The sequence below is a fragment of the Haemaphysalis longicornis genome, unplaced genomic scaffold (genome assembly GCF_048455015.1).
Source record: "Haemaphysalis longicornis isolate Haplotype H1 unplaced genomic scaffold, Haemaphysalis longicornis Haplotype H1 scaffold_62, whole genome shotgun sequence".
In the NCBI taxonomy this organism is placed as follows: Eukaryota; Metazoa; Arthropoda; class Arachnida; order Ixodida; family Ixodidae; genus Haemaphysalis; species Haemaphysalis longicornis.
Genome location: NW_027526410.1, coordinates 748,974 through 776,274, shown reverse-complemented (window position 1 = coordinate 776,274; position 27,301 = coordinate 748,974). Strand labels below are relative to the sequence as shown.

Genomic DNA, 27,301 nt, shown 5'->3' with positions numbered 1-27,301 from the left:
ATGAATCAAACAAGCATCTGCCTTTATGTGTGCAATACTACACAGTGCTTGCCCGTCGTATTGCGACGTGCGGGACTACATGCACCAGGCGAACGCACACTCTGTACGAAAGACGCCATGAAGCCGATGAAAAAGTAAGGTATGACACTTTATATACCGTAAAAAAATTTCAATAATGTGTCGCCCGCCTCATAAGAGTTGGGAAATTAACAAAGCTCAGTTGTGTTGTTCAAAATTCAGGTGGTCATAAGTTACGATGAGCTAAACCAAGCCATCCTATATTTACGAAACTGGGCAAATAAGGCGCCACTGGGCGATGTGGTTGACCAGAAGCAACCCCTACGTAATTTTCCCGTGTGCACAAGCACAATACTGCTTCTTTCACCAGCAGCGTGTTGACACGGCACGCCATATGATGTATATTAGACTAGCTTTATAGTCAAGGCCGTTTTCTTTCGGCGCGTATTTTGAAAAGGGTTCGATAACAGGTCTGTTGGTTCGCCGTTTTTTTGCACCACTGCATGGCTCGCCTCTCTATCTATATAATAACGACAAATAAACATGCCCTGGCGAACATTTACCCTACGTGGATGATATAAATACGAGCTGATCCCGTTTTATGTTTTTTTTTTTCAGGGAAGTAATACCGTGTCCATTGTTTTATGCGGAAACATCAACACCGAGAATATTGAACGATGTTTGAGACCTTGTTTATGCTGGTGGCAGCGGGCCCTCCACACTGGCAATAATGCCACCTGAAAATTTTGAAGCCACAGTGACTGACGGAGAAAGTGGGGATGAAATGACACTGACATGGCTCCCTTGCCTGGAAGAGTCCTAACGGAAGTTGTTAACGGAAGAGGCTAACGGAAGTTGTTAGCCTGGACAAGTGAAGTGAAGAGGACGACGATGGTACAGCCAAAAAGGTCACAAAATCCAGCGCAAACTAAAAAAAGAGGGACTTGAAGGCAAAACTACGTCAAAGTGAGTGGTTGTCCGACGAACAGGATGAGAGTTTTCTCACTCCGGTAGTAGTATTCCCGAAAACATATTTGACGATGGCATCATCGCACTTCTTGCGAAGGAAACTAACCGCTATGCGGACCAAAAAATCGGAGCCTAGGATTGCCAGAAGAAGAAATGAAGTGTGTCTTAGGCATGCTTCTTCTTAGCGGGTACGTGCCTGTACATTGCCGTAGATTGTTATGGGGATTTCTGTAGACTGCCTCAACGAACTCGTTGCGAACCATATGAGGCGTAGCCGTTTCGAAGTAACATTTTCAGATCTGCATGTTGCGGATAACAGCAGCCTGCACCAGAATGACGGATTTGCCAAGATGCGGCTGTAATTCAAGCTTTTGAATCAAAGTTTCTTTTGTTAATCGACCAATTTAGGGGAAATTCCCAAGGTGGAGAAAGTTTCTGTAAACGAAAGTTTGACATCCACCTAAATGCAGCCATACGGCTAGCTTTTCTTTGTAGCCGTATGGCTGCATTTAGGTGGATGTCAAACTTTCCTTTACAGACGTTTCTTTTGTACTCACTGCTTTCGAAATGCTGCAATATCGACGAAAGCATGTGTGGATATTTTGGAAAGAACGGGACTAAACAGTTCATGAAAGGAATCCAATCAGATTTGGATACAAGCTGCGGTGCCTGTGCACACCTGTCGGCTATTTGTTGTCAACTGACCCCTACCAAGGAAAATATGGCGTGGCCACTGAAAGAAAAACTGACCTTGCTCTCGGAGGTTCCGTTGTAGTGGACATGGTTGGCAGGCTCAAGACTATAACTGACCTCTGCTTTCACGTGTTTTTTGACAAGTTCTTCCCGAGGTTGAAGCTTATTTAAAAACTGACAACTTTGGGCGTGAAGTGCACTGGAACTGTCCGTGAAAACAGGACTGAAAAATGCCCACTTCTTGCACAAAGGATCATGAAAGGTAAAGAACGAGGCACACTCAATTACAGAGTGGATAGTTATATCGAAGCAATTGTATGCCGCCGGGTGGGCAACACTGCCGTTACTGCTGTTTCAAATGCCCATGGTATGGAGCCCACGCAGCAGTTTAAACGCTATTCAAGAACAAAAAAGCAAAAGTTCCGGTAAACCAACCGTTACTGATTGCTAAGTACAATGCCAACATCAGACGTGTAGACAGAATGGACCGAAAGATCTCCAAATACTCGACGGCAATTAGAGGAAAATAGCGGTGCTAATCTCTGTTTACCTACCTCCTCGATGCATCCTTGAACAATGCTTTGCAGCTGTATAAGCTGAAGAAAGGGAACATCGAGAATCTCCACTTCTGGAGGTCTACTGCAATGGCCTACCTCAAGAAATACGGATGCAAGCCCTCCCGTGGTAAAGCCCACCAGTCCGCCATTCATGCAAAAGGTTGTTTTGACCGCACCGATCACATTGTTTTTCCTCAAGCCAGGCAGACAATGTGGGCTCATGGCCATGACAATACAACAACTCGGTGCGAGAAATGCAACGTGGGTGTGCACGTGAAGTGCTTCAAGGTCTACCACATCCGCACGGTGTATCCCTACTGCCCAGTGTCCTACATGTAGGGCGCCTTCGAAAATACTGTTGCCTTAAAATGACTGTAAATAAAAAACGGTACTTCTTGTAAAGAGCACAAATGCCCTTTTTTAAGAAAAAAATATTTGTTTTGTCATTTTTCTTAGTGTGGGCATATATTGGTTAATGTAACTGCCTTAATGGTATTAAGGCACTTTGTGCGGCACGTACAAAGCACGAATAAAAAAAAAGGGAGGACGGAAGCAATCGTGCTCTTTGCTTCTGGAAAATTAGTGACAACATCAAAACTGTTAAAAAACCTCTTATCTACCACGTTTTTGTTAGCGACGTATCTGCTATTGAAAATATATAAACATTTCAGTCATTCCAGCCCTTCGTTGCGAAGATGTTGGGGCTACAATTACGTGTGGCCGACATACACTGTTTTCGTATGGAGTGGTTCAGGTATCATGGGGTAATATTTTACATGCAAGCATCTCATGCTCGGTGCTGTGTCCCTCCCTCTCTTGTCGTTGTTGTCCACCGTCCGCACTCTACTGCGCATGCGCGTCTCTTCAGGCCCGTCAGCGTTTGGCCTGACGTCAGCGCAGTTCACTATAAAATAAAATAGTTAGGCAGCGCCCGGTTTCAATCCCACTATTCTCTCGCCGCAACGGGAGGTACGCGGCACTATTCCCACTGCACCACAAACCGAGACGGGAGCATGTGGTACGAACGCGCTTTATGTCCTTCACTCATTATAACTACGTCAAGAAGCTACTGATACAACGAAGGCACGCGAAGCTGAACGTCAACGGAAACGACGAACTGACAACTTTAGTGAAGGATGTTGAATTTCCCGTTTGAAAGCTGTGGTGGGAAGCTCAACTCGCCTTGGAGCTCAACCAGAGAAGAGGACGAAGAGAGCGGGCAGCGGGGGTTGGAGCGTGAGCACGCAATAAAGAAAGACGAGAACCAGGAGGTGTTCGATCAGGTAACGCGGGTGTCGGTCCCTTCGCTGTCTGTACATTTCTCTGCATTTCTCTTTCTCTACATGGGGGTTCACACTACGTTCCCATACGTGCTGCGATAAATGAAACAACATAACGGCAACCCAATGGAACCTACACGGAACCCCCATGATGCTTCCCATCCTCCTCATGGTTTCCCACGGGAAGATGGTGTAATTTTTTTAATATGAGCCTGAAAATATTATCACGTTCAGCGATATCGGAAAATAATTATCGCTTACTATTGAGGCCACGGAAAAAAGTAGTCTGCATGCTCCTACTCGCGAGAACTGAAATACGAAGTAGGAGCAAGCACCTTTTTCGACGCTTGAGCAATGGATTCAGTGTCTGTGAAGGTGACAGAGCCTTTAAACGAGTAGGCTGCTTTTGAAATTTGGACTGATGATCTATTTACATAGGCACACTGTTATTACATCTGAGGATTTACTGTGGGTCTCTATTTACATAGGCACACTGTTATTACATCTGAGGATTTACTGTGGGTCTTTCTAATTCACAGTCCTTCATCCTATATATGCTACAACGAAAGAACTACTTTTTGCTTATCTCCTACTTAAACTTTTACCAGTTTTTTAACACGTTATCGCCAGTCTATGAATTTTGTTTAGATATATGACTGTCAGTGAGGGAGGCAGAAGTTTTGGTTGCTGTTCTATATTTGGTAGCTACACGTCTAGATTTTCAAGGGTCAGAAGCCGCGAAGCGTAATTCAAAAGATAAGTACTTGTCGTCATCTCGCAACTGTTGTTCATAGGCAACGACGCAGAGGTCGCTCTGTTACTCGTGTACAGGTCTTGCTGTAAGCAAATCATGACAGGTGACTGCGAACAAAAAAGAGTAACTTTAAATCTTTTATGGCTTCAGTTCTCCCGCAAGCAGTCGGAGGTTTTACTCGTAGTATTTGAAATGCAGAGATTCTTCGGCACTCTCAAAGACGTCCTAAAAAGTCGGCACACCGGTGAAATTTTATGCTGACGTATAAAAACTCGTGAGGGAAATAAGGGCTACCCGTGCACAGATGCTCGTGGATAGAGCTCGCTGCCCGAAATGAGTCCCACATTGACTCCGAGTTGCACTTGAAGGATAAGGTGCGGCGAACCTATTATTACCTCAAGCGAACACCGATAAAGCGCTCAAACAGCTCCGCGCACTTCGCCCATACATATTAAAAAATGCCTTGGGTGTATGTACTTTTCGAAGAATGTTTTCCGAAGACACGGAGTGAGTGCACACGATTATGTGCATGCGCTGGAGAGTCGGTTGCTGTGGAGCCGCAATTCGCACATCCGGTGGTTGACTTTTCACTCCATAAACAGGCAGAACCTCACAAGCTTCAGTGAAGTAGGATATTGGAAAACACGGAACGGAGTGTTTTTTCATTTCCAGGTGTGGCGTCATCACGTGTGGGGAAGTCGTGTGGGTGCGTTCTGATTTATTCGAACCAGGTATAATTCACCTGGCCATTCTAGTTGTCTTCGAACACAATATACCGGTTTCGGATGACGAACTGATTAAAAAAGTGGAATGATTTTTTTGTCTTTTAACATTATCTTACATTCTCTGCACTGGGTATGTCTTCCAAACTGTCAGAACATCGCTCTTGGAACAGTGGTGCAAAAAAGAATACAATAGGAATTATTATAATCTTCCTTTTTTAGAAAAGGTAGGAGTTTTGGAATAAATATTCCTGAGGGAGGATTTTTTCTTTTATAAACTGATGGTCTAATGAGTAGGTCAGTGCATCTTTTATATACGTTTGACGCATGGTTAGGCAATAATATTATTACTGAAGTTTTAATTATGCAGTGGGTCCATCATTAGCAATGAATCATTGAAAGAACAGGGTAGAAAACGTACTTACGTTTGCGGCAAATAGTACCGTGAGTTATTATGATCGTACGGCATATAAAGATTTAGATCCGTGTAGTGAAACCAGCGGTAAACTTGGTGTGTAAAATTATTTGCGTAGACAAATCTTGACCTCTCACACCGCAGTCTTTGTAGACGTTCACTAGGGTCATAGGTTCGATTAATTAATACCATCGTTGCTTTTTGCGCAAAAAACTGCAAAAAGAACGAGGTTGATTTTGTTGATAAAAGCTTTACATTTTCGAATGTATTTTTAATTTTTAAACTTGATTGTTAAACTTCGAAATTATTTTACTTTTCCGATTGCGACACCCGTGTGTAAGGAAGACTGGCATTAAAGGGGTATTATTAGTGTTGTGAGATGGCAGCAGCCCAAATCGGCACAACGACTTTACCCTGCAAGCAGCAGAAATTACACTTTTCGAATACAGTTAGTGTGAAAAATAATTTTGCATCGATACCAGTGAGACTTTTGCAAGGAAATAAAAATGGTATGGTTGCCACACTTCAGCTCAACATTAACGGTAAAAATTTTATGGCGGAGAAAACAAGCCATGTGGTGCATTTAGGTGTGTAAATTAAGATATTTTTATATGAAGTTTGGCTTCAGTCAACCAAACCAAACTGATCCGATTGCAAAGTGGCCGCAAATAGATTCGCGATCGCGGTCGCAGTCCGGGCTGCCGGTGCCCACTGGCAGCCCTACTTTTGGCACATTCGAAGGGACAAAGCTGGGTTCGTTCCGTTCGAGTGCCGCGAACAGAGGTGCTGATATTGCGTGATATGTAGAACGAGCGAATGTCACCGGCGTCTGAGGGAGCAGTCCTGTCTGTGCTGCTGTGGTCTAAAGAGGCGGAGACAAAACTTTGCACCGTTTTTTCAAAAATACCATGTACGCCAGGCGGTTGGCAAGAAATTCATAGTTTATCCACGTAACAATGGGTTGCTGTCGCTGTCGTGACATCGTATTCGAACGCCATGAAATTGCCGGATAGTTACTGAAGGGTTGGAGTACAGTTCATCCGCCTATAAAAAACAGTGGAAGACAACAAAAGATCTTCAAGGCTAGGAATCAATGTTCAACGAGTGCACCATCGCAATTTTTCTCATAATGGCGGGGTGCAGTGGGTAATCTTTGAGTGTAAAGAGGGTACTTGCTCCATTACTGACACTGAAGAAGGAAGCATGAAGGTGCAGCGAATTGCGTTCGAGAAAAAAATTTAGCGAAAGTATTACGAGATCTGTTATGCCGAAAAAACATCATCGTCATCAGCTGAAGCAAATGGCCTCCTCCGTAATGAGTAAATATAGAAACCTGTAATCCCATGGTTTTTTTACCCCGGTTCTCCGCGGTATGGTCCACTGCGCTACAATTACGCTATCTGTGTATGCTGCAACGGTCCAGGAAACGTTAAACCAATGCGTCCCGCGTGGTAACAACATGATGTCGCGTGAGTAGAACAGGGGTGTGGCAGTATCGCACAAATGTGTATCTGGGGTCTCTAACTTATGTCACCAGTGTGCCGTTCGAAGAACGTCGTGCATGTAGATAGAAAAACGAAGGAAAACAGATTCAAATAGAGTGTAGCGTAAAGACTTCGGTGACAAGTACCGCCAGGCGTTCCGCTTTAAACCTCCTGAGCAGACCTACATATGCAGAGAAGAATTTAACAAGACATCTATGTCTCCTGACGTATTTATGAATTTCGGAGGGCGAGAGCTGAATGAGCGATCATGATCAACACGCTCCGCAAAGAACGAACTCTATATAATGATTATGAATACTCCATCATGTGGGCCCAAGGTGTGGGCGCAATTACGAACGTCCACGGTATTATTCACTTTGCGCTACCTTTTTGCAAGCTAAGTGTACAGTTAAAAGACGCCTCACTGACATCCTGCAAGCGAAAAACAATCCATTTTTCAACCAAACCACGCCGGCTTCAAAGGACTACTTCGAGGCTGCAAATGAACTGGAATTAATCAGGGGTATTGTTTCAAGGGCGAACCACCTAAGGGGCTCGCGCTGTCGGCATCTCCTGCCGTCGTCTCCCGTAGTCACGGTACTAAAATGCCAGGCCCCTCGTTTAACAACGCCTCGCGCTAGAACGTGAGGCGTACTAAAAATATATATAACAAATACAACCGGTTCAAAATAAACTAAGGTGATTTAAAGATTTGTGGAACGCTTTCTGTCCGCTTCAGCCATCGTGAAGCGCAAGCAGAGGCTCTTTGTAGTCGGGTTATACAGGGTGTCCCAGCTATTATCATGCACCAAAACTGCACCATTAGTGACCCCACAATGGGAGATGTAGTGAAACTACCATCCCCACACCCTCCACACGAGACATCGCTCCTATTATCATCTCTGGCAGGTAAGGACACTAAGGCATGAACCACCTCTGAAGCATCATTGGAAGCCGTTGAATGCCTGTCCATTTTCTCATGCTTCTGGCCACTTGACACGATAGCTCGGCAAAACTGGACGCCACACACACTCACTCAAAAAATATATTTATCCTAACGCACTCACTCACACTCACGCTCACCACTCTGACCTCACCACTCACACTCACTCCCGCGCACGCTCACCACTCGTCGTTACCACTTGCACTCATTCACCCTCACGCCCACCACTCCGCCCTTATCACTCGCATTCACTCTCACTCACCCGCGCCACTCCCCCCTCTCTACTCGCACTCACTCGCGCTCACGCTCAGCACTCCCATTCGCCACTTACACTCCCTCGCACTCGCACTGACCACTGGCAATGGCCACGCACACTCACTCGCAATCGCCACACTCGCGTTGCCCTGCTGAGCACGAAGTCTCGGGTTCGATTCCCGGCCGCGGCGACCGCTTTTCTGATGGAGGCGAAAAGCAAAAACGCCAGTGTGTACAAGATTTCGGCGCACGTTACAGAACATCAGGTGGTTAAAATTAAACCGCAGCCCTCCACTACGGCGCGCCTCATCGCCTGCGTTGTGTCGGCGCGTTAAACCGTACAATAAATCAATCAATCGCAATCACCACACGCTTCCTCAACTCACCCGCACTCGCCACTTTCATCCCTCACTGATGCTCACTCACAACCACCACTGATTACCAATCCAAATCACTTTGTTTCTTTACAGCATGACAGTTTTAACTTACTTTGTCTGTAAACCACATGAACCGCTCCCTTTTGTGGAGACCTTCAATGCGGCCCTACTGACACCGGCACCGCAATGATACCGTTACGTGAAGCGAAAAGAAAATTGTGTGTTTTGATAACCTTCACATTGGCTATGAGGCAGGCCCCCAAGTAATCATTAACTCCAAGCAATTTGATTCAACTGCCAAAAATAACCTCTATTCAAGAATTAAAACGTCAATCTTTCTCCTGTGAAACCTGAGTCAAAGTCGCAGTTTAAAATCCAACAGTGTCGGAATGCCGCAATCGGATAGACGTCGGCTTCGTATCGAGGGGAACCCAGGCTCAATTCTTACCACGGGAAAGGTTTTTCTTGAGGCGCTTGATGTGCCTTCGCTTATAATCATCATCGTTTTCGGAAACCCACTGTATAAAGTTCGCTTTCCTGCAGCGCTCCTTACACAGACGCCGACGCCATCAGTGAGGAATAGAAAGGTTCACATAAAAAATGCCGAAGATTGCATGAAGTAGCGCAAGGCTAAGTAGCGCAAAACGAAGTTGGATGATTTCTTTCTGTGTAAGCACTTTCTTTCTAAGTAAGCACCACCGCGAATTGTATAGGGTTTGGAATAATTTATTTAAATGTTGTACCGTCGCTTTTCACTGTGGTAGTAGCAGTCATTGTCATATCCATCTACATCTTTGTCATCTTCATGCATGACTGGCGGGCCCGGGGCGTTTTGGCCACAGGTGGCAACTGATTTCGCGAACTGTGCGTCTGTGACGCGAGCTGTCTAGTGCTACCCCTTGAGGCGTCAACGCACGTGAACTGTTTCCTTGGTATTTGTGCGAGCGCCATGCGCAAGCCTGGACGACGCCGGGGGCTCCTCGTGAGGAGGGTGCGCACGTGCGTAGTAAATGGCCGGTGTAACTATGACGCAGTTTTTTTATGACGCCGCGCACCAAACACATTATGGACAGCAACAAGAGCTGCACTTTTAAAAGCACACGCTGAAAGGAAAAGTAACGCGTAAATTACCAAAGCGGCAACGCAGCTGCTAAGCGCAACAGCTCATTAAATATTTCTCTGTGGCGACAGCCTTTCACCTCTAATACTAGAGTCCAGGCAGCGGCGTCTGCTACTTTGCTAGGCAGATCATTGCGCCCTCTATACATAAAAATAAATTTCACCTGCGTTTTGTAGAGTGCGCTTTGGGTTACATGGTACAAAAAATTAGAACACACGAAGTAGACTGTGCAAGCGCAACGTTAACTTGATTTGTTCCATACTTGGAATAAATCAAGAACAACATTTCCTTGGAGACCAAACATGTCTGATGTGTTGCGAAATACAAATAGAAAATGGGGGGAGGGGCAAGTGTGGGAAAACTTTTCCCTATAACTCACAGGTGATAGGCGGCAAAGCATTGTAAGCGTGGGAAAGGCAATTTTTATTTGTTTAATTTTTGAGTAGCAGAGTATTCACTGCGTGATGCTTTTGTTTATTATGTGGTTTGACACGCCGAAACTGCACAGGTTATGAGGCACGCCGTAGCGGAAGACTCAGGATTATTTTTCACCACTTGGAGATCATTAACGTGCGCCAAAATCTCGATAAAACAGGCGTTTTTGCTTTTTGGTTCCACCAGAAAAGCGGCCGTCGTGGCCGGAAACCGAGCACGCGTACTTGGCGCTTTTTCCTTCCTTTTGTAGACTCCCTATAAGCTGCTTTTTATTAACTCTATTTCAAGTGCGGTTTACATAACTGAGCATGAGCTCACACATGCGCTCCGCTCGCTTGATATGTGAAATACTTCGCAAATTTTGCATGTGGTTGATCTGTTATTTTGCCAAAACAAGAATTTTCAAACCCTGGGCTGCACTCGCAATAATTCAGTGCAGCAACAGATTGCCTGAGGGGGCTGTTTGCTACCATTTGTAGTGATCTTCTTGAAGCTTCTTATTAAAGCATCTTGCTGTCCCTCATGATGCCCATGCAAATATTGTACTTGTAATAAATAAGCTCATAGCTGCGTTGGTGCTGACCCCCTTGGTTCGTGAGCTCACTCTAATTTTTTGTACCATGTAACCTAAAGCGCATGACTCTACTAAACTAGTCCTCCACTCCTCGCCACTGCTGACACCGCTTTCACAACTGTTATTCCCCTCGCCACCACCGATTCCTCTTTCAGAAGCTGCACGATCGGCTGAGAACGGTAATAGCGCCATTATCAGGTGTTACCAGAGGAACTCGCCGGCTTTGAACGCCGAAGTGAGCCGATAAGTTTCCAGCATCAAAGGCAGGGAGCGGTGTCCAGCAAAACACCGCCACGAGAGGATAGAAAATGGCAAGCAAGGTGAAAGAAGGCTAGCGGAAGGCTTCGCCTTGAGCGCTTGGCAGAGATAAGGTACTCCAGATAAGGCGAGGGAGAGAGGCGACGCCATGCGGTCGCTGCACCACGGCTCCGCGTGACTTTAGCGCCGGCGTCCTAATCGAGACGAAATGGCTGACACTCGCCTCCCTCCTCGTTGCCCCCTCCCCCTCCGTAAACGGCGCCAGCCAGCCACAAAGCAAAGCGGCAGCTTGATCCTAAACTGCACCGTCATGCGCCCGCATGGGACGCCGAGATGCGTTCTCATAGAAAGTTGATACGATACAACGTAGAGAAGAGGGGTTATCGGACACGCACAGGCTCACGTACGCGCACGCATGCACGCACACGAACACACACACGCACGCACACTAACAGGCACGCACGCATGCACACAAATACGAACACACAGGCAACGCACACGATCTGACACGCGCACGCACGCACACAAGCACATGCACGCACACACACAAGCGCACACGAACACACACGCCCACGCACACACATACCAACTCGCACGTGCACGCAGACAGAAACGTGCACGCGGACGCACACACGTGAACACGCACGCACGCACTCATTCACTCGCTCACCCACTCACTCACAAATCACGCTATCTGATTGTCGAGAAAGCGTACTATTTGTCACACCTCACATTGGTCATGGTACCTCTTGGCTAGTCTGTACGCCATCGGCATGCGCACAACTATCTTCATACGGGCCAAAATATGAGGAAAACTAGACTACGAAGCCCTTTTCAGTGAATTAGCGCAGCAGCCATGACGAGGACTACAGTGTTCAGGCTATAGTATTTTAGTTCACTGTAGTTCGGGCTGACCACAACGCGAAATACGAAAATAAAGCAGCAGAAGTAATTTCGCCTTCATAACTAGCTGGTTTGCGACCGTTAACGGACAGAATAAAAACTGGGGGTGCCCAGGTCCCAATTTCAAGTTGTGAAGCCAAATTCACAAGCGTAATGGTAAATGACCGTCGATAACAACATAGCAGCGCGAACAGCGTGTATTTTATCTTTCGCGATCTGACGATATGAAATATATATACCGCTAAATGCATGCAACAGTAACGATTCGAACTCCACGATTTGTTAAGGCGAATGAGCGGTCAGACTTAACCTACGATTCTTGTGAATCTGCACGAACGAATACGCAAACATTATAATGTGGAGTGAACGTTTATTTATTCATGCAAACTTCAGCGGGAGACAGGCAACTAAACGAAGGGGTACAGTCGTCGAGTCATATTGACAAGTACTATATCAGGTCTTTGTGAACGCGAGCTACTTAGCTTGCTGCACGTTACGAAATGTACGCACACCGACGCATATGAATCAATGCAGAATTCACACAAGATAACGAAACCTAAAATTTTGATGAATTTTGCAATAGAAGAGCAGCGGTGATGTTTCAAGGCAAGGACCGTAGTGTCGTAGAAGGATGTGTGACGACAGGTCTGCATGAAAGCGAAGTATCATAATAGAGTACATTTAATGCGCCAAGGCCTCAAAAATACGCTACTTCTTCCACAACACGGAACCCGCCCATCCGAACCGTTTTGCGTTCCTGATACGCGAATCCGTGAAAATCTGCGACAGCTTTTCAAACGACCCCGCACGGGGCACCTTGAGCAATCTTGGTGACGGTACTGGCGATACAGAAACAGAAACACACCTCCTTACAGAACAGATTCCAACCTTCTTGAAAGGTCGTCACAGCCGTCACAGCCGTGCGTCACAGGCCGTCACAGGGCGTCACAGCCGTGCGCCGCATCACGATGCGCAGGGACGATAAGATAATCCCCACAAAGCACATTATCCTGACCTTCGACCGATCGACTCTTCCGCAATATATAAATGCAGGCTACATCCGATGCTCTATTCGCCCGTACATACCGAACCCGCGCCGCTGCTTTAAGTGCCAGCGGTTCGGGCACAGTACAACCTCTTGCCGCGGCAAAACAACCTGTGCGAAATGCGCAGCGCAGGACCACCCCACCGACAATTGCAATTCTGATAACCTCACTTGCGCAAACTGCAGGGGCACACATGTGGCCTACTCCAGGAAGTGCGAGAAATTTCAACTTGAAAAGAAAATAATCAACGTGAAAATGACAGAGAACATCACCTACCCAGAGGCGCGAAAGAGGTTCGCCTCTTTCCCTCTGGGGAGGTACGCCGACGCAGCTCGCCGGGGGGCGGAGCGGCGTCTGGTTTCGGCGGGGACCCAGTACCACGAGTCGGACTTGGTCACGCCCCCCCCCCCCTAACCCCCTGGGTTCCCTCAGGCAGCCCAACCCGCCTCCGCACCGCTCGCTGAGCAACCAGCTGCTGTGGAGGCAACCACGTCTGCTGGGAACGATGCTGCATCCTCCACTTCCGCTCCAGCGTCCCAAACCACTGGCGAGGGCGCAGACGAGATGGAGACGGAGGAACCAGTGACAGTTCCCACCCCCACCGCACCGCCTCCGCCATCCGAGGCATTCCTTAAACCCTCGGTGATTGTGGGTCAGTCAAAGCGCGCCCAAAAGGGTGCGCGGTCCAAGGGGCCTGATCAGTCAGGCACTCCGGGGACGTCAGACGACGAAACGGATGTCGTACCGTTTTTGTCTGCGGTGCACCGCAAGGAACGTGTCCGGACGCCAAAGCCTCCTGACAAGCCTAAAAAGACGAGAGTCACAGCCCCGAAAGACGACACATAAACATACACACTCCAGTAGCTCTCACACTAAATAATGGGAAGAGAAAATATAATTCAATGGAACTGTAGAGGCCTCCCTAAAAATCTTGACGATGTGTACAAAAAAAAATTCACCCGCATTTCCCCGAAGGGGAGCATGGGGAAGTGCGAATGCATGGGTGATGCTATGAGGGGGAGTTATGTTGAACTGTGTTGGCATTCGCCCGTTAGTTGCATTTAACACCCCCGCGTGATCATGTGGGGATTCACACACCCCGTTAGTCGTTCTCTGGAAATCTTGGTGAATTAAAGTGTATGTTCGAGGAGATCACACACACACGCAAGTAAAGTGAAACGACAGTATTCTTTATTCAGCACTTGTTGGTGTGGTCGTTGTAGTTGACGGTCATTATGACCGCCTTGTGGTCACTGAAATGTACGGTCAAGAGTTGTTGCAAGACCGCGCGTATCAGACAGTTCCTCGCAAAGGCCAGGTCGATGTAGCTGCCGTTGATGGTGGTGGGAGCCTCTAGCGGTAGGCACGTCATGGAGTGGTTGGCGAGCATGTATTCCATCAACCACTCGCCGCCCTTTCGCACGTCCACGTTAAAGTCCCCAACAACCACGACCGGGTCCGAGGGCTTTACGCGCCTGGCCACACTCTCCATCGCCGCGTCCACGTATTCGACGACGTCGTCGCGCGAGATGTTTGGCGCGAGGTAGAGGGTGACGACCACGATTCCGTCGCCCGAGTACGCGTCGGTTTAGACGGCCCTGTACGGCGACTCGTCCCTGACACGGCGTGCGACACGAGGTTCGCGTAGACGTGACCGACGATGTAGACGCCGCAGTACTCGCCCCGACTTCCGCTCCTGGCGAAGCAGCAGTCTTCGATGGGGAAGTGGGAATGCACGGGTGATGCGAAAGAATTCTTCTTGGCCAATCGCCCTAAGTGGGTATGTGCTAAAGAATTTAGGAACTCTTCTTGGCCAATCGCCCTAAGTGGGTATGTGGTGCGGATGGACGGACGGCGGTGGACGCGTGATTCAGGGTCGCTTAAGAAGTGCATTCGCACTTAATACTGCACTCCAATCAGCCAAGTGTCATGAGTATACAAGAAACACATTTATATTCCAAACATACAAACTTTTTGAATAGTTACCTGGTAATTAGGAAGGACAGGGACGGTGGTGCTACATCTTCCGGTGGTGTGGCAATCATTGCCAGAAAGTCTCCGGCGTGCCACACTATCCAATTACAGACCTATCTTGAGGCTGTTGCCATTCGTACCATATTCTTCAATAGGGTAATAACACTATGCTCCGTTTACATCCCCCCTGATTTCCAGCTCTCGAGCTCGGATTTCGAGGGCCTTGTAGATCAGCTACCTGCACACTTTATCCTTTTAGGCGACCTCAATGCACACAATGTACTCTGCGGCTCTTCTCGCACGGATTCCCGAGGTCGCCTTATAGAAAAATTTCCAACATCCTCAGGAGCATGCCTATTCAATGGGAACAAACCTACATACCATAATATAGGACACAACACATATTCACACCTCGACTTGGCTATTGGTTCCGCAGTTCTCTTTCCATCTCTTGAGCGGGATGCTGGCACTAACCCATATAGTAGTGACCACTTCCCAACCACATTAACATACATAGGTAAAGGCCCGAACAGTTCACCTTCCCATAACAGGTGCAATGAAGCCAGAGCAAACTGGCGTACATTTACAGAGACATCCAAACTACACCACACAACCATTAAACACCTACACGTTGAAGAAGCTTCCCAACTACTCAATGCGCACATCCTCGACGCCGCCGATAAGTCCATTCCCCACGCCTGTGGTGCGCCGCGCAACCAGCGGAGGCCGTGGTGGAATGATGACTGTTGGCGGGCGCGGGAGGCCCAGAACAACGCGTGGGGTATCCTTCGCCGGTACCCAACGTAGGGAAACCTCCTCTTGTTGAAAAAGGCAAAGGCGATGGCAAAACGTGTGCGCCGTGAGGCAAAACGAGAGAGTTGGCGCACCTTCTTGGCATCCATTAATTCATACACGGACACATACAAAGTCTGGACACATACGAAAGCTGAAAGGACAACAGACACACAGACTGCCCCTGGTTAGCACAACAGGGGACACACTCGAAGACCAGGCCAACACACTTGCACAACATTTTGAACACGTGTCCAGCTCAGCAAACTACAAAAACACTTTCATGAAGCACAAAACGTCTGCGGAGAAGAAGTCACTGCGTGATAGAAACAAGTCGCACACTTCTTACAATTCTCTTTTTTCAATTCACGAGCTGAAGGCAGCCCTGGCAACATGTAAGTCTTCAGCTCCAGGTGCAGACACAATCACATACACCGTGATACAACACCTACACTCAGACACCCTTGAAACACTTCTACATCTATACAATAACATATGGCTTTCGGGGCACATTCCTCGCTCTTGGAGGGAGGCCATAGTAGTGGCTTTCCTGAAGGAAGGAAAGGACCCTTTCTCTCCCGCTAGCTATCGGCACATCACCCTTACAAGCTGCCTGTGCAAGCTCCTCGAGAAGATGATAAACAGGAGACTTGTGTACTTTCTTGAGTACAACGGTCTTCTCGAGGGCTGCCAGGCAGGCTTCAGGGCGGGGCGATCTAGAAATGACCAACTTGTAGACCTTGAATCATACATAAAGGACGCTTTCATTCACAAACAGTTTTGCACAGCGGTGTTTTTTGACCTTGAGAAGGCATATGACACCGCCTGGCGCTATGGGATCCTCAGTGACCTGAAGTCATTTGGTGTCTCAGGGAACACGATGAACATTCTTGTTAGTTATTTCTCCGAAAGAACTTTTCGTGTGAGAGTTGGTAGCGCACTCTCAAGGGTTCATGTGCAAGAAAACGGCGTTCCGCAAGGTGGAGGTTTAAGCTGCACTCTTTTCATAGTTAAAATGAACTCCCTTGGGAAGGCATTGCCACCTATAATTTCTTATTCCATGTATGTAGACGACATCCAGGTATCTTTTAAATCATGCAATATGTCCATCTGTGAGCGTCAAGTCCACTTCGGTGTCAAAAAACATGCCAGCTGGGCAGACAAGAACGGTTTTAAACTTAACCCAGAAAAAAGCACCTGTGTTGTCTTCTCCAGCAAGCGCGGGATCCATCCGGACCCAGACATTATCCTTAATGGCCTGAACACAAGTTTTTAGGTGTGGTGTTGGATGAAAGGCTTACGTTCATCCCTCACATTAAGCAATTGAAACATAAACGTCTAAAGGCTCTCAACATTCTTAAACTCTTGTCACACCAGTCCTATGGAACGGACAAGCAAGTCCTCTTACGTGTTTTGACAAGCCTAGTGGGGTCCCGATCGTACTACGGAAGTGCCATTTATGGGTCTGCCACAAAAACGGCACTGAAAATGCTCGACCCTGTGCTGCATCTGGGTCTTCGCCTTGCATGTGGTGCTTTTCGCACTAGCGCAGTCGAGAGCCTCTACGCCGACTGTGATAAATGGTCCCTATATCACCAGAGGATTTACATGGATTTGTTGTACGCCTCGAAAATCATGGCCGTGACTAACCACCCTTTTAATTCCACCATTAATAACACATCCTCACAACAACTGTTCTTAAATCGTCCATCCATCTCTCTGCCTTTTTCACTTAAGGTACGAGAGAAAGCCTCTGAGCATGAGGTAACCTTTTTAGACATTCACAAGACACCCATCACTGATTTTATACCACCATGGAATCTTCGCCCTGTGCTCTGTGGCCTGTCTTTTACTCATCTTGATAAGAACAGGGCACCAAGAATTGCGATTCAGCAGCATTTCATGTATCTGCAGGATAAAAACAGGGCTGCAGAGTTTTTCAGTGATGCTTCCAAAACGTTTACTGCAGTGTCTTGTGCTGCTCATGGACCCAATTTTGAAGGAGGTAGAACCATGAATGCAAAGACAAATATTTTTTCGGCAGAAGCATATGGCATCTTTCTGGCTGCAAATCACCGAGTTGAACATCATATTCTTAAATCCATCATCTATATAGATTCGCTGAGCGTCGCCCTTGCATTAACATCCGGAAAGTCATCGAAAACCCATGTACTTAACCTTGTCTTCAAATCAATTATGCTGGCGTATTCTTCAAATCTTGAGGTGACTGTGTGTTGAGTGCCAGGCCACTCTGGCATCGGCGGAAATGAACTGGCGGATGAAATGGCCGTCAATGCTGCAATTCGAAACACAGTAAACATAACAACACTACCTTACAAAGACCGCAAGCCACACATAAGACAGCAACTCCGTAAAATTTGGCAAGCAGACTGGAGCGAACTGACAGGCAACAGACTACACGTCATAAAACCACATTTCGGACAATACACTACTGACTCACACAACAGGCACATTGAAGTTACCTTAGCTAGGTTACGGACAGGCCATACGCATGTAACGCACTCGCACCTGCTCACGGGATCTCCAAGACCCCTGTGTAGCAGGTGTGGGGTGGGCCTATCCGTAGTCCACATACTCATACAATGCAAGGCACTTGACACAACACGACACAAACACTTCAGATAACTCTACAGACAACATATTCCCCAACACCCATCGTTGTTTCTGGGTGACGATGCCATGGGTTCTGTGAAACTTGTGTTGAAGTATTTGTCAAATGTTAAGTTTTTAACCTCATTTCCTATCATGCATAATCAAATCTGGCCCTATACACCAGCCATCACCATTATCGTTATTTATCTTACTATGTCCAGTTTACACGTTTTATACCTACCCTTTGAGGTAATCACTTCTTTTCATTAAATAACTTCTCTGGCACTCTTTGCCCTCATCGGCCTTGCGCCATTAAACACCAACCATCATCAACTTTTCAAACGAGTACGGCTACTCACAATTTTCGCATCACAACAGCCTATATAGCGACAGCTGTAGGAAGCCGGAGCATTATGTACACCAAGTGCTACGGCACTATACCACGGTGCTTCGTAATGCTTCCATCGCAGCGCTCAGCGGTAATTAAGTGCATTTGCTTCGTTGCGAAGAAGTTACCGACACCACTTCTAATACAAAACGCTGCGAGCCAGAAACATCATTCGGCGAGAGTGCGTGCAACAGCCCCTCAATGAATCATGGCAGTAAAGAGTATCAGTACATTATGGCATCAGACGCCCATCCCAATCGTATTCCGAAATCAACACGTCCCCGGAGAGTTGATTCACGGTGCCCCATAACGAGGGGAGTAGCGGCATGTTCCCGAAGCTAAAGGCAATCGCTCCACTAACTAGTGGCTGTGCGTACGAGTGAATATCGCCAGGAGCAATTACCATACCAAGCGGCTCCTGCGACGAATGCCAACAGCGAGTGATGCTCGGCGCGGTAACCCCCGCACATAGCGCAAGAAGCGCGAGTGCACTCGCCACTCGTAAGTGGTGAGCCGGGGCTCGCAGCGAGTGGAACTCGCCGTCGCGAGTGTGGAGTGCGGCTCACCGCGAGTGGCACTCGCAGTCGCGAGTGGTGAGTGGGGCTCACCGCGGGTTGCACTGACACTCGTGAGTAGTGAGTGGGGCTTACTGCGAGGGGCGCTCGCCCTCACTTGCACTCGCACTCACCAGGCCGGAACGATGGTGGGGCTCACTCACCACTCACTCATAAGTGGTGAGGGGGGGAGGTGAGTGCACTCATTAGTGAGCCGGCCGACCTATGCTGGACACTGACGTTAGGTGACCTTTCTGGGAATCATTCTGCCGCTCTTGATCAGCTGGTAAAGGGTGGTGGCACAGGGGTGGCCCAAAGTTGTTCCATCATAACATTCTTTGTGCCCGGGTGGAACAACATACACTGCTATCCCTTGATGGGGAACTTATCTAGCTGGCCTAGCGTCTGCTTGACGATGCTAGAGACGCAAGTGGCCATTCACACGTTGCTTATTTGGTATCATGCTATGCAGCAGACACCGCGGAGGTTGATCGCATTAATTGCGCACAAAATGTTATTGGGTTATGAGCGCGAGTGTTGGCTGTGTAATTGGGCGCGTCTTCTAGTGGGTGGTCACGCGATACACTTCTAGATATAAGAAAACCTGCGGATAAACCTATGTGCGCCCGCCGGCCATAGATTACTTTTCGCGCAAGATAGGAAATAAATGTGATGTGCAAAATCCGGGTCTTCAACGAAGGGATAAGGGCGGCCAACTCTCTTGCTTCTCCAGCCTTGCACCACTAGGTTAATCTGCGCCAATATTTTTGTTGATCACGGGAATAAAGATTCCTGCGTCAGAAGTTTCAACTTTTGACGCAGGATCCGATACCAATGTTCCCCTGCTTACGCTCCTCAGTTAGCACGGGAACGACGACGACGACGAAAGGTGCAGACGTGTTTCACTTCGGCTCCCGAGGAAATGTTTGATTTCGCCGAAATTTTCACGCTGTGTTGAATTCAAGAGTACCACGAGTTGCAAAATACCATCCACTGTAATTTCGTACCGGATTTTGCACGGAAGACATCAAATTTGGTGATTTATCGGACTTTTTCCGAATCGGCTTCGACGCCTATGCTTAGCGCGGCCGACCGGACGGCGCCGCGGGCGGCTCCCGGCCCTAGCGGCCAGCCTTCAGCGGTGGAGCATGGACTCAATGACAGATATGGAAGTGAGTGCGACATCATCAGTGAAGGGGTTGCAACTTGGCAACCACGGAGGACGAGTGTGTGTGGAAGTGCCGGGTGAGGACTTTGTGCCTAACGATAAGGCGGGTTGGACGGCCCACAGCAGACGCACCAAGCGCCTCGGTACCGAGCTCAAAGACGGTGAGTCCGTTTCGTCGTCTGAGCATCAATCCAGACCGAGGGACCGGGTCATTTACGCGAAGAGGGTGAGGGCGAGAATAATGACGGCAGCACGTATGCCGGCAATGCCGGGAAAAGAGACCAAAATCATCAATGCGTAACCTCAAAGTGGGCGAAACAGCACACCCAATAAGGACATACAGGGCACCAGCAGAAGGAACAGCAAAATGCGTGATCAGGGGAGTTGATGCCGCGCATACGGACGAGGAGATCAACGAAAACATTGTAAATGGGACCACCCCACCGCGCTGCAGGCGCACCGCATTGGAGGGACGTCTGCGGTGATAGTACTGTTCGACGGGATGAGGATTCGGAACTATGTCAAATACGGCCCTATGTTGATGCGGTGCGTCGTGTATCGCAAACACCACGACGTATGCAGATGGTGCTGGAAGGTCGGGCACAGGGGGGAGGTCTGCCCCTACCCCGACTCAAGAATCTGTGTCGGGTGCGGACAGCCAAACCCTGACGAAGACTACGCAACACGCTGGAAGCCGAACTGTCAACTATGCGGCGGCCACCACGTTACAGGCGGCCAAGAGTGCACCAATCGTTTCAAGACCGCGTACGTTGTGCGAAGGCGACAATGGGAACGACGACAACAACAAGAAGAAGGGCACAAATATTTTGGCGAGTATTTCCAAACGTTGCGGCGAGAGCGCAGCGTCTCATGAGGACCGCAATCCAGAGGACAAAGCAGCACAAGTGGCCACCAGGGGCGCTCCCCGTCGAGGCTGGCGGCGCAGGCCGGAAACGGTCGCTGGAAGACAGCCGGACGGGCGGCGTCGGCTGCCCTCAGGGGAGCCGGGCGCGGCGACGGAGCAGAGAACAGGATACAATGGGGATGTTCGAGATCGAGGGGCGGCCCTGGAGACCAGCGCGGGAACAGCAATACAAAGGTGGGCTGGGCCAATGAGTGTCCCAAAGCTCGAACCCCTGAATTCCTTTCTCCCACCCCTTCACATATTACACAAAGTGAAAGCGCACCGGTATTAGAGTTAAAGAAAATCCTTGAACGACAAAATGCGCAAAACCAGGAGTTAATGAGCATATTAGAGAAAATTACAGGTAACACGCAGCAGAAAAAGGCACAAGGAGACGAAAAAACACCAGTAGCTACCACGCGTGAGCGGCCACGTAAAATCACAAGGAAGAGGCCGCCGTCCTCGGCGCCCCCACGAGACAACACAGAATGCAGAAACGCAAGAAATTGAACCAGAAGAAGCCCCAAAAGATATGAACCAGCAACAAACAATTAATAAAAAGGCAGACGAGCAGACACAAATAACACCAGGTGAGGCGGCCATTCTAGCAGCATTAGGCAGGTTAGAAGATCTTATCACCACGCTGGAGGTCCAGCACGATCGCCTTGCGGCCAGAGTAAGCGCTATGAAAGTTCAGAACCGGTAGGGGTCTCTCAAGAAGGAGAGGGCTGAAAGACTGAAAGAGACCATCGCAAAGAGGCGAGGTCGCATAGACATCAGCCCAAAAGATGGCAGTGAATCGCAACAGTAAGCGGCAACGGACACGGAAAGACAACCAAGAAGTCTCTGTAGTCTATCAATGGAACTGCAGGAGTTTCAGAGCCAAAGACATGGAACTCATGTTGCACATCGGAGGCCGATACAAGTACCGACAACCAGTCATCATAAGACCACAGGAAACAAAAGTGAAGCCACGCTTGCCAGGATATATATTATACGGACACAACAGAGAAGAGCACAGCAATCCTCGTACGAAACACCGTGGCGGCAACGCAACACGTCACGGCACAACACGGATGTGATCACACAGACGTGGAGAGGACACGAGACCCTGCCACAGCGGAAGAAGTCGCCATGGCACTAGCGCTGCTTCAACCCGGCGTCGAGATCGTGGTCACTGACAGCAAGAAGGCCTACAGCAGCTACCGGAAGGGCTTGATCTCCTCTTTGGCAGCAAGCATTATGAACAAGATAGAGCCACCAGAAAGGATAGTCGAGGTGGTATTGGCACTTGCTGCCTCCTCATTAATCGGCAACACAATTGCCGACTACTACGCCCGATAGATGGCACGCCGGGCACACGAGGAGGCGAGTGGAGGAGAAGAGGACCCGACTCCCGTCACTAGCTTCAAAAACATAACAGAAATGTACAGGGGGGACAGGCGCACACTGCCGACATAGGAAGCACAAAAAACATATTCATACTGAACATCTACTGCAGACCGGGTGCTAAGCATCCATACGACTGTTTGATGCCATTGTGGGGGACGCGAAGCAACTAGCGAAAGACAGACCGCTCCTAGTCGTAGGTGATTTCAATGCACCACACCTGATGTGGTGTTACAAGCTCGCATCAAAGAGGGGCAAAGCTCTTATACAGGCGATAGAGAAGCATAACCTCACACTTCTCAACGAACCCGGAGTGCCAACTCAAACCGGCAACAGTGTCACCAATGACACTACAACAGATCTAACATGAATGTCGGAAAGGCTCGAGATGGAATGGAAGTGTGACGACGTCGACCTAGGCTCCGACCACAAAATCATTAATATCGATATACACGAACCCAAATACAAAGCAGGGCTAGGGAAAGCAAGAGTCACTGATTGGGACTAGATTAGGAAACATACGCAAGAGCGTTGCGCCACACAAGAAGTGGAGCCAGAAGGCAAACGTCCCATAGAGCCATGTGGGGAATGGACCAAAAGACAACGGGAAGCACTTCGCAAATTTACACAGGAGATCATAACAACAACAGACACACCGTTTGTTGACGCCAAGCTTTTCAACATGTGGGCAGCCAGACACTCGCTGACCCGCAGGTGGAAGCGTCAAAGGCGGAATAGAAAGCTGGTACGACGCATTACAGTACTAAACAGACAGCAGAATATGCCGCCAAGCTATGCAGGGAAAATAGCACAAAATGTGTAACGGCCTTCAATGACAAGGACAGTTATCCGCCAGTAAAACGTGGAAGCTACTGAGACATCTAATTGACCCAACACAAAGTAAAACAACAACGAATCGGAACCATTGCGCTGCTGAGCACGAGGTCGCGGGTTCGATTCCCGGCCGCGGCGCCCGCTTTTCTGATGGAGGCGAAAAGCAAAAACGCCCGTGTGTACGAGATTTCGGCGCACGTTAAAGATCCCCAGGTGGTCAAAATTAATCCGGAGCCCTCCACTACGGCGCGCCTCATCGCCTGCGTTGCGTCGGCGCGTTAAACCCTACAATCAATCAATCAATCAACCTGACCAATGTAATAAACACGTATAAAGGCAGGGACGTAAACTCCTGAAAGCACTTAAAAAAAGTTCTTGCCAACTGAGAAAAGAATTTACCCCCCACCCGAGGAATACGAGGGACCCGAAAACGAAGAGTTAGATCGCCCATTCACCATCGCAGAGTTATGGGCGGCTGTCGATTACTGCAACAAGAAAAGCGCCCCCGCCACGGACAACATTACGTATAAGCTCCTATGTAACATGTGTGGTAAAACAGCAAACAAACTCTTACAGTATATCAATACTGTCTGGGAGACCTCCACATTGCCGTACAAATGGAAAGAAGCTGAAGTTAGATTCATACCAAAACCTGGGGAACCCCCGTAGGTGGGCAACCTTAGGCCAATATTGCTAACATCCTGCGTTTGCACGGTAACGGAACGCATAGTCTTGCGACGACTCCAAGAACATCTCAAGGCCACGAGACAAATGCCGGCCACCAAGTATGGGTTTCCAAAACATCTCGGAACACAATATATCATGATTCAACTTCATGAGCTGGTGTTCAAACAGGCCACGATAGCCGGACCAAGGGCCGTCCTAGCCTTAGATCTCAAGGGAGCTTTTGATAGCGTAACCCACGCCAGCGTGTTACGGAACCTTAACACAACGGGATGCGGAGGTAGGACCTTCCAGTATGTCAGAAACTTTCTAACGGGCAGAACGGCAACATTGGCAATAGGAAGAACCAAGTCGGACCCCATAACGCTGGGCGAGCGCGGCACACCCCAGGGATCGGTGATCTCACCTCTACTGGTCAATCTCGCTCTCCTGCTTGCCGCGACTGTTGGAACAGATTGAAGGAATCGACCGTGCATTTTACGCTGACGATATCACGGTATGAACGAACAGAGCAGGTTCTGAGGGGTGGATGGAAGAAACATTGCAGCAAGCAGCGAAGAGGGTGCATGAGTACCCTAAGCCATGCGGCCTGAGCTGCGCCCTTCAAAAATCCGAGCTCTTAGTAGTCCAACCGGGTGCACACAAGAAGACCAGGAGTCAAATCACTGTTCAAATAGACGGAATGGAAATAAAGCCCACCACACCATGCCGTATACTGGGGCTCATACTGAGGAACGACGGTAAAGCGGACGCAGCTTTTGCCAAGATCGGAACAACCACGGAACATGTACCGGGTATGCTGAGACGGGTAGCTAACAGGAATCGAGGCATCAAAGAAGGCGGCGCAATCCGGATTATCCAAGCTTTCGTCATCTCGCGGATGACCCATTCAGCACCATACCTGCAACAAACGAAGACACAGAGGGAAGGACTAGATATATCCATAAGAAAGGCAACGAAGCAAGCCCTGGGACTGCCCTTCTACACGTCCCCCAAACAGCTGCATGAACACCGCAGCTGCACAACAGCTCCACAACACCGTGGATGAGCTTGCGGAAGCCCACCTGTCCAACCAGAGGATGCGACTCAGCTGCACCCAACACGGCAGAAGGCTCCTCCAGAAAATAGGATGGAAGATTGATCTGATGCCACAACCGGGCGTCATACCAGAACACTGGCGAGTAAAAATCACGTCGGGGCCCCTTCCAACTAATATGACGCCAGGAGAAGACGAGGAAAGAAGAAAGGCGTGAACAGCAGCTCTGGAGAGGATATTCGTCGACAACCCTCGCGTCTTGTACACGGACGCATCCCTACTACAGGAAAGCGAGAGAGCAGCGGTGGCCGTAACGTCTCGAAACACGCTAATTACCATGGCATCTACGAGGATACGAGACCCAACCACAGCGGAAGAATTCACCATGGCACTAGCGTTGCTTGGACCCGGCGTCGAGGTCGTGGTCACTGACAATAAGACGGCCTACAGCAGCTACCTGAAGGGCTCGATCTCCTCCTTGGCAGCAAGCATTATGAACAAGAGAGAGCCACCAGAAAGTGTAGTCGAAGTCGTATGGACACTTGCTCCCTCCTCATTAATCGGCAACACCATTGCCGACTACTACACCCGAGAGATGGCACGCCGGGCACACGAGGAGGCGAGTGGAGGGGAAGAGGACTCGACTCCCGTCACTAGCTTCAAAGACATAACAGAAATGTACAGGGGGGACAGGCGCGGAGTGCCGGCACCCCATCGTACACTAACACAGAAAGAGCAGACAATTTTAAGCAGAATTCAAGCGGGGTTGCTGGTCCAGCCAACATTGATACGCACCATGTTCCCCCAACAATATGAAGACACATGACCCTTCTTTCACCAAGAAAAGGGCACATTACAACACGTCATTGCAGACTGTACGTCATTCAAAGCCCCCATCCCCCAAATCGCATCCCCAACCAACACCCCTCTACCTCCTTTCCCCAATGAGCGATGGGAGATACTATGGTCCAGCCCCACCGTAACGACCAACGCGGCCCTATTGGCCCGGGCATGGAGGTTCTGGCCGTTTGTGGGCCTTGTGAATAAGGCACCACTCCGTCGGAGGCCGCCTCAACGTTGACCTCAATGGATCAAATAAAGTTGCATCTATCTATCTATGTATCTATCTATCCTCAATTAGCACAACTTCCGGCTTTTTCTCGAACATGTATTTTTTGTACATCAAAACGCACTTGCTTGTAAACTATATATTTCAGGCTTTTCACCTTGAAAATGTGCAGTTGCGTAAGACAACTTTTTTCAGGCCACAAATACAAATAATAAGATAATATTACAAGTGGCAATGTCATGCGCTTCTGTTTTTGGCGCAAATAACGTTCATGGTATTTGACTAGTTTTTCACCTTTTTGAAGAGCAGGGAATGTGGTAAAGCGTGACATGCACCATCGTTGTACTAGCGATGCCCCTTTACGTAAGCTATGTTCACTTCGAAAACTTTACGGTCAGCGATCGGCTGTGTTCGCTACTTCTCGGTTTATCTGCTGTGTCGCCCGCTTTATGCCTTTTTGTGCATTGGTAAAGGAGAGTAAGTATTGCATGTCTTTTATGTAACAGGGGTAAGTACAATAAGTTGTTTGTGGATGGGCTTATTCGTAGCTTCTGAACCGTTCTTTTTTTTTGTGCGAAACAGCAGTTTATTATGCGTGAAGGTTAAGGTACCATATTCCGCGAAAAATAGTCGTTGCTGACTGCTCAACAAAAAGCCTGCCACTGTAAAACAAAGAAAAAATACTTGCAGAGACATCTACGCTTGTACCGTAACATGTAAGGCGCGATAGCGACACTTCGACTCCCACTGAGCGTGTTCGTACGCAGTTACATAAATTCCGATCTTTGCTTCACGAACACAAAATATCATCGAAAAAAGAAAGACTAGCAACAAGGGTTTTCATTCTCCTTGTCCCATGAGACGCAAAGGCTCTCTGCGCTTTTGTTGCTTAAAATATGAGCGCGAAAGGTTGCGAATGCGAGGTGTTGGTCAGCTTTAGCGACGGGGAGTCAGGGTCAGTGTATCAAAACGCTAAATTTTGTGTTGGCTATGCAAGGCTGACCAATTTTTCTTTTTCAAAGAGAAACAGTGAGATAAAGAGATAGTAACAGATAATTTTTATTAAAAAAAAATAGTTCAGGTTTAAGAAAAT

At 48.4% G+C, this 27,301-nt stretch overlaps 1 pseudogene; it reads left to right on the top strand.

Moving 5' to 3' along the window:
• LOC144144105 (uncharacterized) lies at positions 1 to 22,540 on the top strand (annotated as a pseudogene).
• Positions 22,541 to 27,301: the final 4,761 nt, after the last annotated feature.